At 40.6% G+C, this 9,427-nt stretch overlaps 1 pseudogene across 1 annotated transcript; it reads right to left on the bottom strand.

Moving 5' to 3' along the window:
* Positions 1–3,420: 3,420 nt before the first annotated feature.
* LOC106602239 (ecto-ADP-ribosyltransferase 5-like) lies at positions 3,421–5,176 on the bottom strand (annotated as a pseudogene). Its single transcript, XR_014392091.1, has 2 exons — positions 5,015–5,176; positions 3,421–4,440 (listed from the first exon to the last, which is right to left on the bottom strand). The product of XR_014392091.1 is annotated as an ecto-ADP-ribosyltransferase 5-like (transcript).
* Positions 5,177–9,427: the final 4,251 nt, after the last annotated feature.

The raw sequence follows: 9,427 nt of genomic DNA, 5'->3' as shown, positions 1-9,427 counted from the left end.
TTTTTCTTTCAGATTCACTATGCAAATAAACACCCATACAGAGAAGTACTTTTGTGGCTCCGCCATCTTTTTATTTGAGGTTAGGTTTTTCAGTTTAGCCTTCTGGCCTACTCTACATGACAGGAGGGAATCAGTAACATAATGGTGAATATAAACACAATATTGATGGAGGGAATCAGTAACATAATGGTGAATATAAACACAATATTGATGGAGGGAATCAGTAACATAATTTTGAATATAAACACAATATTGATGGAGGGAATCAGTAACATAATTTTGAATATAAACACAATATTGATGGAGGTGGAGGGAATCAGTAACATAATGGTGAATATAAACACAATATTGATGGAGGGAATCAGTAACATAATGGTGAACGTAAACACAAGATTGATGGGGTGGAGGGAATCAGTAACATGATGGTGAATATAAACACAATATTGATGGGGTGGAGGGAATCAGTAATACAATGGTGAACGTAAACACAATATTGATGGAGGGAATCAGTAACATAATGGTGAATATAAACACAATATCGATGGGGTGGTGGGAACACAGTGCACATGCTAACAAATGTCAACATATCACAAATTTCCATTAGATTACATTTCAACAAATTTCTATACAACTTCCAGAAATTCAATCTTGATCTTAATCTGAGCAAACAATGCAGGTTAAACTTTTTTAACAGGATCATTACAATGGAAAGGAGTGTCATGGTTCCAGATTACTTCTCGTTGGACATTGGTGGGACGGAATCAGTAGTATAATGGTGAATATGAATGTATTCATTTATATTATCTCATGAAATGATCAAGACATGTCAACAATGTAAAGAGGAAAACACTAACCATTACAGGTTTAACTGGATCATTATAAGAGAAATAGAGTAATCTGAACTTTCCTTCTGGTACATTGGTGGGGGTTGTGGAAGGATTAGTGATATACAGAAAAGATGGACATAATACAGAGCATTAAGTAGCCTGTAGCTGATGCTCTGCTGAATGAAAAACAGCTGCTTCTCAAGATTGATTTTGCTCCATTTGGCAACTTGACACCACAGTTTATTTTTAACATTTTGAATAGAACAGAATATAATAAAATAGAACATCTTCATTGTTTATTAAAATATATCACAATAGCTAAATATGTAATGATACCAGTCAGTCAGTCATCAGGGTGACTTTATGCATGACTTCTCACTGCTGTTTAGCTCTTTCCTAACCTCAGTCACAGACCTGTTTGTGCTGTCTTGACAATTGTATGCTATTTTCACACCAAACAATAACTATCACGTTTGAAGTTAAGACCCAGGTACAGACAGTGTCGAAGTAACAAAAGTTTATTAAATCGAACACGGGCAGGCAAAGTTACAGGACGACAGGCAGGCTCAGGGTCTGGTCAGGCAGAGGTCGGTAATCCAGAGTAGTGGGGCAAAGGTACAGGACGGCAGGCAGATTCAGGGGCAGGCAGAAAGGTCAAAACTGGTAAAAAATTGAAATACAGGACCTATAGACAAGACAGGTGCAAGGGGAAAACCGCTGGTAGGTATGATGAACAAAACAAACTGGTAATGGACAAACAGAGATCACAGGTATAAATACACAGGGGATAATGGGGTAGATGGGCGACAACTGGAGGGGGGTGGAGACAATCACAAAGACAGACAGATCAGGGTGTGACAATAACATTGGAGGTGGCAAGACAGCACACACATATCTGGGACTCAGGCTAGCTGTTTCCAACTAACAGGTATCTTTTTCTGGTATTTTCAACTCAGAACCCACACTAAAGTTTGAGGCCCTCTTGAAGGTGTGACATAGTCATCATCACACTGAGTTTAGTGCAACCCACAACCACAACACAAACAACCTGACTACGATAAATGTCATTCAGTAACTGTGCAGGTGTTATCATTACTGTATAAGATATTCATTATCATTCCCATCTCATAAATATATTGTGTTTTATAGTAGTGTCAAAGCACCAGTTTAGTCAGTACATAGTTATGACAGTTCACTGCCACCCTATGGCCTCTGTTGTCTCTGGTAGTCAACATGATGGCTGTTGAAAGCTTCTTGATAACTGAGTCCCTTCCCATCTCTCTTCCAACCCCACTCATGACGTTGGACATGTTTCAGGCTGACTACATTGAAGTTGCCTTCCAGATCTCACAACTGCTGGATAGGTGTTTAACATATCATCGAACCAGTTCAAATGATATAGCAAACCAATGCCCATTGGTTGCTGTGTGCAGCCTGACTGCAAAATAGTTGGCTTGCAACGAGACCGCTCTCTCCTCATTGAGCTTGATAGATTGAGCAGTGCTGAGCTCAGGTTTTTAACACATCCGTTAACCATATCATGTGGTATAGGAATCTATTGCCCATTGGTTGCTGCGTGCAACTCAACTGCAATATAGTTGGCCTGGAATGAGACAGCTCTCTCCTCGTTGTGGCTGATAGATTGAGCACTACTGAGCTCTGACCTCACAGACACAGGAAACTACTAACCCTGCTACTGCTCTCCATCCCTCCCTGCATCAAGTTTATTTCAAAGCCATTAATAAGTGTAATTTATTTCTCAAGTATTTATTTATCTTTGTCGAAATCTTTGAATTGTCGGGTTCACCTAGGGGTCCTGAAAAGGGTTGTACCAAAATGTTTGATGTATTTGAAAAATGGATTATGCTTATGTTTTATTAATAGAAGGGGAGGGGTTATAAGACCCCTCCCTCCTTACATTTATAGGGTTTTAGACTACAGATTAACAATATATATATTCATTGTAGAAGTTTAGTATTGTTCTACAGTTGTATTTTTGTTTTCTCTCTCTTTCTGCCTCTTTAGAAAGAGCCCCTCTTAGAAATGTGTGACTTAGACAGAACTCTGCAGGGGAGTGAAGGAGATAAGACTAGGCAAACATTCCACAATAAATCAACTTTGGGGGAGGACACATTTACTGCTAAGTGTTTAGCTAACAATAAAGGCCCTGTTTATACAGCTTTGTAGGCTGGTTTTTGGTCCCAGGAGTAGAGGATGATGATGTAAGCAGTGACATCACCAGGGCGCGACTTAGGGTTTAATAAAACAACTGGAGACCTTTTGTTGGATGCAGAACTTACTCAGCAACATGCGTGCTATGTTCCTGTTTGTCAACTTCTGTCTGCAATTGCATTAATAAAGGTTTTTGAATTATTTAATTAAAGATATTGTCATAATGCTAATTTCACCAATGAACCAATGATTGACAAGGAAGGACGTAAGGAACGAAACCTAACACAATCTTTGTTTAAATCTAAATATCTTTGTAGCCACTTCTAATTATAAAACTGGGAAAAAAAATCTTCAAGTGAGCTGAAATTGATATCTTTATAACAGATGTACAGAAAGTGGATAAACAGGACAGGAGATGTCATATTGCTGAATGCTTTTCTTTATTGGTTTTAACAAAAGCTGCAGTGCACATGACAACAAATGCCAATTCACTGGCAGAAGAAATGTTAACAATCTAAGCAAACAATGTGGCCAACATTTATAACAGGACAGATCTGACAATCATATTTCCTGCATTTGTGGGAGGGAGCAACAATGGATGGGGAAGCCAAGGGTTACAATACAATCTACAATACAACACAAAATGTCATAATTTGACAGAATGCTGAAAAGCTGTGTTGCTGTTTTGATTTTATTCTCCTTGGAGTGGTTTATTAAACAAACGGCAATTCAGGTAACTTTTTTCTTTCTTAGTACTCTCCAGTTTGTAAACGACGTCACACCAGAGGTCTTTCTTGTCTGTTCTCTTCAGCACCTCTGTAATTTTGAACACCTCGTAGGGGGGAATCAGCACCTCCTTCTCATGAGCCATCTGAGATGCGTACACCCCCAGTGGGGCACCAAGGTAGGTGGTGATCTCAAAACAGGAGCGATTTCCAAAGTGTTTAGTGATATTCTTGTCTAAAGAGCTCGACGTGAACTGTCCGAATCGCATTTCATCATATTGGACACCCTCGAAAGAGTCTTTAGATCCACGGAAGGTTTGGAAAGTCTTGTTCTTGTTGTTCTTGTTCTTGTTCAGCATTCGTCAGGCATTGGTCAAAAAGAAGTGCAGGGAGTGGTACTTGAACGCAGTTTTGTAGCTCTCCTTTTGGGTACGAGTGGCAGCGTTGAATGACTTGTAAATGTTGGATGTTGCATTCACATACACCTGGATTGCCAGGGAATAGTTTTTAGACAATTTTCCTTTTATTTTGTAATGGTCCTCAGCAGCGGTCCATGCCTGGTTGAAATCTTTGTTCTCTCGTCTCTCTTTTGGCAGGTAAAGGTCTAGCACCTTCCTGAGCATCTTATCCTCACAGCCCTTGTAGGAGTCATCAACAGAGTCTGGAGCCATGTTTAAGGGGAAGTTGGATTTTGGATCATGCAGAGGGAGACGAACCTTTAGTGAACGGAAGAGAGAAAAAGAGAAACAGGTGTGAAACAAGAAAATGCAGATAATATTATTATGATGAGAGACAGCTGTAAGTCTGTTAGTTATATATTTAGAGTTTAAGATGTTGGGGTGGGTGGGAGGTGCTGAGTTGACATGGAATTGTTTTAAGATGGTCATACTATGCATCATTTATTATAATTAATAATAATAATTTGATGAAAAATGTAATGTTTTTGGCCTTTCCTTCTAACTCCATAGAAACACATTGGATAAGACATTCATCAATGGCAGAAAGGACAGTCAAAAAATGAATCAGAAAAAACAAGGTTTTGAAGAGTCTGTCCTAAAGCTAGGAGATATAAGAAAACTCAGGAAATGTATATATATATTTCTTTACACATACATAACGCCTTTTGGGGGGTAGGCACAAAACTACCTTCATACTTCGATTCATTTTTTAAAATCGGTATCTGTTACCTTCAGACGAGTCCCGTGACACTTAACTTTGTCCATACTAAAATTTAGCCTGTTATTTTCCTCTTTGACTCTCTCTCTCTCTCAAAATAGTGTAGTAGCTTACCACCTTGGAGTCCACACCCAAAATCCAAGCCTGGACGAAATACATCACAGTAAAGGTTAGGATCTTGTGCCTTGCCATGATATCAAAATGTACTGGTCCAATGGTAACTTGTAATGGAGATGAATAGTCTTTTAAGATACAGAATCAGCTTTCAAATGTTAAACTTTCAGGGGGACTTGTTATAACAGTGCTCTTGTGGTTATTTTCACAGTCCCTCCTCTCTTGCTGAGAACAGGCAAATACAGATACAAGTACCCCTCAAACACCATAGCACAGTGAACACATGCACGCACACATGCGCGCACACACACACACACACACCCACACACACACACACACACACACACACACACACACACACACACACACACAGAAACCCCCACACACGTACACATACAACCACAAATGACTTGTGAGAATTGTTTGTTCACACCTATTTGATGCTGATCTATGTGTGAACATGACCAACACCAGCAACACCACTGCTGATACTGAATAAAGGTTCCCATAGTAACAGTACAGAAAGACTCTGAAACCTCATCATCATCCTTCTCCTCTAACCAGGGACTGATTCTGGTCTGGAATACTAATAGCCAATATACCACTAATAAATCAATCACCCAGAATAATGGAAAGCAGCACTAAAGTGAAGCTTGAGGCCCCCAGTCCATGGTTTCCCAACCCTCTTCTCAGGGACCACCAGACGTTTCACATTTTTGTTTGAGACCTAATCTGGCAAACCTGATTCATTCTACTAACAATCAACCCCTTGACTATTTGATGCAGGTGTGCCTGTCTGGTGGTCCCATTGGAGAGGGTTGGAAAGTACTGCACCTACAGCTTGTGGAGTTCAATACTGCCCTCTTCTGGCTGCCGTGCAGAACGAAACGTGTCAAATAACTAAAGGCCTCTGGGTAAATTAGTGTGTGTTTGGTTTTAAGTGTTCTCTCATGCCAGTGTCCAAGGTATGATTTTATACGGTATCCCAATATTCTAATACTGCTGGTTATGGCTGTTTCCGTTCCTTTGTTATGACTGAGATGTGTGAGGCCTGGTAGGTTGATAGCATTCCATCACATTGCATTCATATGGTGAGGTCTTTCAGATCTTTGATGGCAACAAAGCAAAGGAGACAAGTAAAGGAGACAAGTAAAGGAAGGGAACAGATTGAGACTAATTGGAGGTGGCCTTACTGTTTGGGAACATAGCTGCTGACTGTGTAAAGTTTATGCTGGAGTCCAGCCACTATATAGATACTGTAGCACCTAATCCAGCAAACATATCTGTAGAGGTTTGCTGGATCGCTTTAACCTCTTAATCAATCAATCACCCAGAATAATGGAAAGCAGCAGTACAGTGGAGATTGAGGCCCCCAGTCCAGGGTCTCCCAACCCTCTTCTCAGGGACCATCAGACATTTCCCATTTTGGTTTTAGCACTAAACTGGCACACCTGATTCAGTCTACTAACCATCTTGACTAATTTATGCAGGTGTGCCTGTCTGGTGAACCCAGTGGAGAGGGTTGGAAAGTACTGCACCTACAGTGTAGTAGAAAACCCTGGTCCTGGAGTGCCGCAGAAAGGTTTGTCTTGTCAGAGCTTAGTCTGCCAATCATTCCTTTAGCTTGTGGAGTTAAATACTGCCCTCTACTGGCTGCTGTGCAGAATGAGCTGTGTCAGGTAACTAAAGGCCTCTGGGTAAATTAGTGTGTGTTTGGTTTTCAGTGGTCCTAATCTGACACACCTGATTCAGTCTAGTAACAATCAACCCCTTAACTATTTGATACAGGTGTGCCTGTCTGGTGAACCCAGAGGAGAGGGTTGGGAAGTACTGCAATTTGTAGGCAACCGTGGTCCTGGAGGGGCGCAGGCACGTTATGTTTTGAATTTATCCGACCTGGAAGAACAGGTGTGTTGAATTTAGGCAATCACTGAACTGACCCCTACTGTGTGAGACTGGATTTGAATAACCATAGCCTAAACTTTCTCTGTCAATCATGCCTTTAGCTGATTAAGTGAAATGCTTCCCTCTTCTGGTAACTGTGAACAATGCTCCATGTCACTGCAGCCTACCTAAACCGAAGCATCTGTCAACCATCTATTTAAAACATTTGTTTCCCCAGAATCCAACTCCTAAATAAGTGTGTGGCCCATTTGCAGGTGTGAGACAGTCATATGAATATGAAACCCCTTTATCAGATCAATTAAAAAAAGGTCAATGACCAAAATATATCCTTGATTGTTGTACTATTTGATGTTTATTGTCAACCTGCCTCTTAGACAAACCACCTAGACTGTGTCTGACATCTGTCTTGACTACTACTGACTAAAACTACTGTGTTCTAATCATACTACATACTATTTAGAATGTAGTCTGGCGAGCCGGCCGGATCTCTTACATTAATATTACGCTACATGTTTATCTGTCTGGTTATTACGATTGTCACGTCCTGACCCTGGTAAGAGGTCATTTTTTTCCTTTATGGAGTGGTCAGGGTGTGACAGGTGGTTGTTTTGGGTGGTTTGGGGTTTTCTGTTTCTATGTGGGGGTTTTCTAGTTTTCTATTTCTAAGTTTTGTTTTCTATGTTTTGGCCTGGTATGGTTTCCAATCAGAGGCAGCTGTCTATCATTGTCTCTGAATGGAAGCCATACTTAGGCAGCCTGTTTTTCATGTGTGGGTTGTTGTTTTCCGTTTTAGTAGTTTGTAAACCTGACGGAACTGTTGGCTGTCATTTTGTTTCTTTCTGTAAAGTGTTCTATTTCTTCATTAAACTTCGAGATGAACACTAAACACGCTGCGCCTTGGTCTACTCCATTTGACACTTGTGACAACGATGCTATTTACAATGTACAGTCTAGTAAAAATGGATGCAATAAGCAACAAATACTAGACTCACCCATACTGAGAATTTGTCTTCTACAGTCTATCCACTTATCTTACTTTCAGCTGATTATCATCTGGGTCTGAAGTGACAATTCTCTTCCTCAATAGCATGTAGTGAAGAACACCAGATTAAAAACTGAAATGATTATGACTCAATAGTAGAAATGTCACATATTATAAAACATATTTTTAGCATATCCATCAGCCTACTAGTTACTATGGGGAGTTGGACGTGGCCAGTGTGTTTAGTCTTATGGTAGAACAACATACCAGACAGAACCCTACATATAGTCCTTTCTCTCTATTAACCTACGGCCTATGGTGTTCCTACACGTTATCAATGTGTGTCGGTTATGCTTGACTGAGTCTCTCAAACCAGTTTTTCTAGGTGAACAACGTACTTAATGAAACAGAAAGAATATCACTTGCATGAAAAGGCTAGCATGGTATTTAGGATTGATACTGTAGCTGTATCATTCATCTTTGTTTTGTCTCCTCCTCCCACTCTCTCTGCTGGTTGTGATTGGTGGATTGAGCAGTACGGAGCTCAGGGGCTGATCTAGGATCCCTTGTCCATATAATCTTATTCATTATGATCTAAAAGGCCAAACTGATCGTAGATCAGCACTCCTTCTCTGAGAGGCGTACGGCCCCTGACCTCACAGACACAGGAAGCAACTTGCCCTTCTCAGTGCTCTCTCACCCAACCCTCTCACTCAGCCTCAGAGAGTCCTCCAAGTTTTATTTTCTCCTCACTTTTGTTATTCTTACAACCCGTTACGAACTGACCTTAGGTTCAATTGAGTCAGCTTGTCTGGTATAATTCATTACAGATTAGACATGACGGGACACGTACAATCCTTTCAAGACTCGCATGGTGTGAAACGTAATACAACTGTAGGATTTTGTAAACCATGTGATGTGAAGCAAGCTTTAAAGCCAGTACTGACGTGTCATTTCTTTGTACAGCCATTAGGCATGACAGTCAAGAACATAAGGTGATTTTAAGGATATTGAAAATGGTGTAATGTGAAAGAAGCTTTATCATGTTAGCCACAATGTCACTCAGATGTGTATGTGATGATAGTGGCTGGTTCTCTTTGGCTTCATCTCGGCAACAGAACCAATTATTGCGTGAGTGCTGGCCTCTGGACAGTTACTGGTGTTGGTTGTGGGGGATTGAGATGTTGGACTAGTGGTGGAACCAGGAAGGACCATCTTTGGTAACACCCCTCCCTCCTTTCTTTGCAAGTCTCGTGCAACGTATGGCCGAAAAATCCCTCCCCTTCCAAAACTCAAAAACTGCCAGGTGTACTGTAGATAGCCGTGGTCAAGGTGTACATGACAGCAAATGTCAAGAAATTATTACACATGACTAAGACATTTAATCTCAACAATTTTAATACAGTAGCAGTCAATGCAGCTTAAAACAAGCCTTAACAGGGGTTGCATTTCAGGGCGAATACATTGCAGACTGTCACACCCTGACCTGAGAGAGACGGTTTATTTCTCTATTTTGTTAGGTCAGG

Source organism: Salmo salar, chromosome 04 (genome assembly GCF_965601325.2).
Source record: "Salmo salar chromosome 04, fSalSal1, whole genome shotgun sequence".
In the NCBI taxonomy this organism is placed as follows: domain Eukaryota; kingdom Metazoa; phylum Chordata; class Actinopteri; order Salmoniformes; family Salmonidae; genus Salmo; species Salmo salar.
Note: the sequence above shows the minus strand (reverse complement) of the source record. Positions and strands in the feature narration are given on the sequence as shown.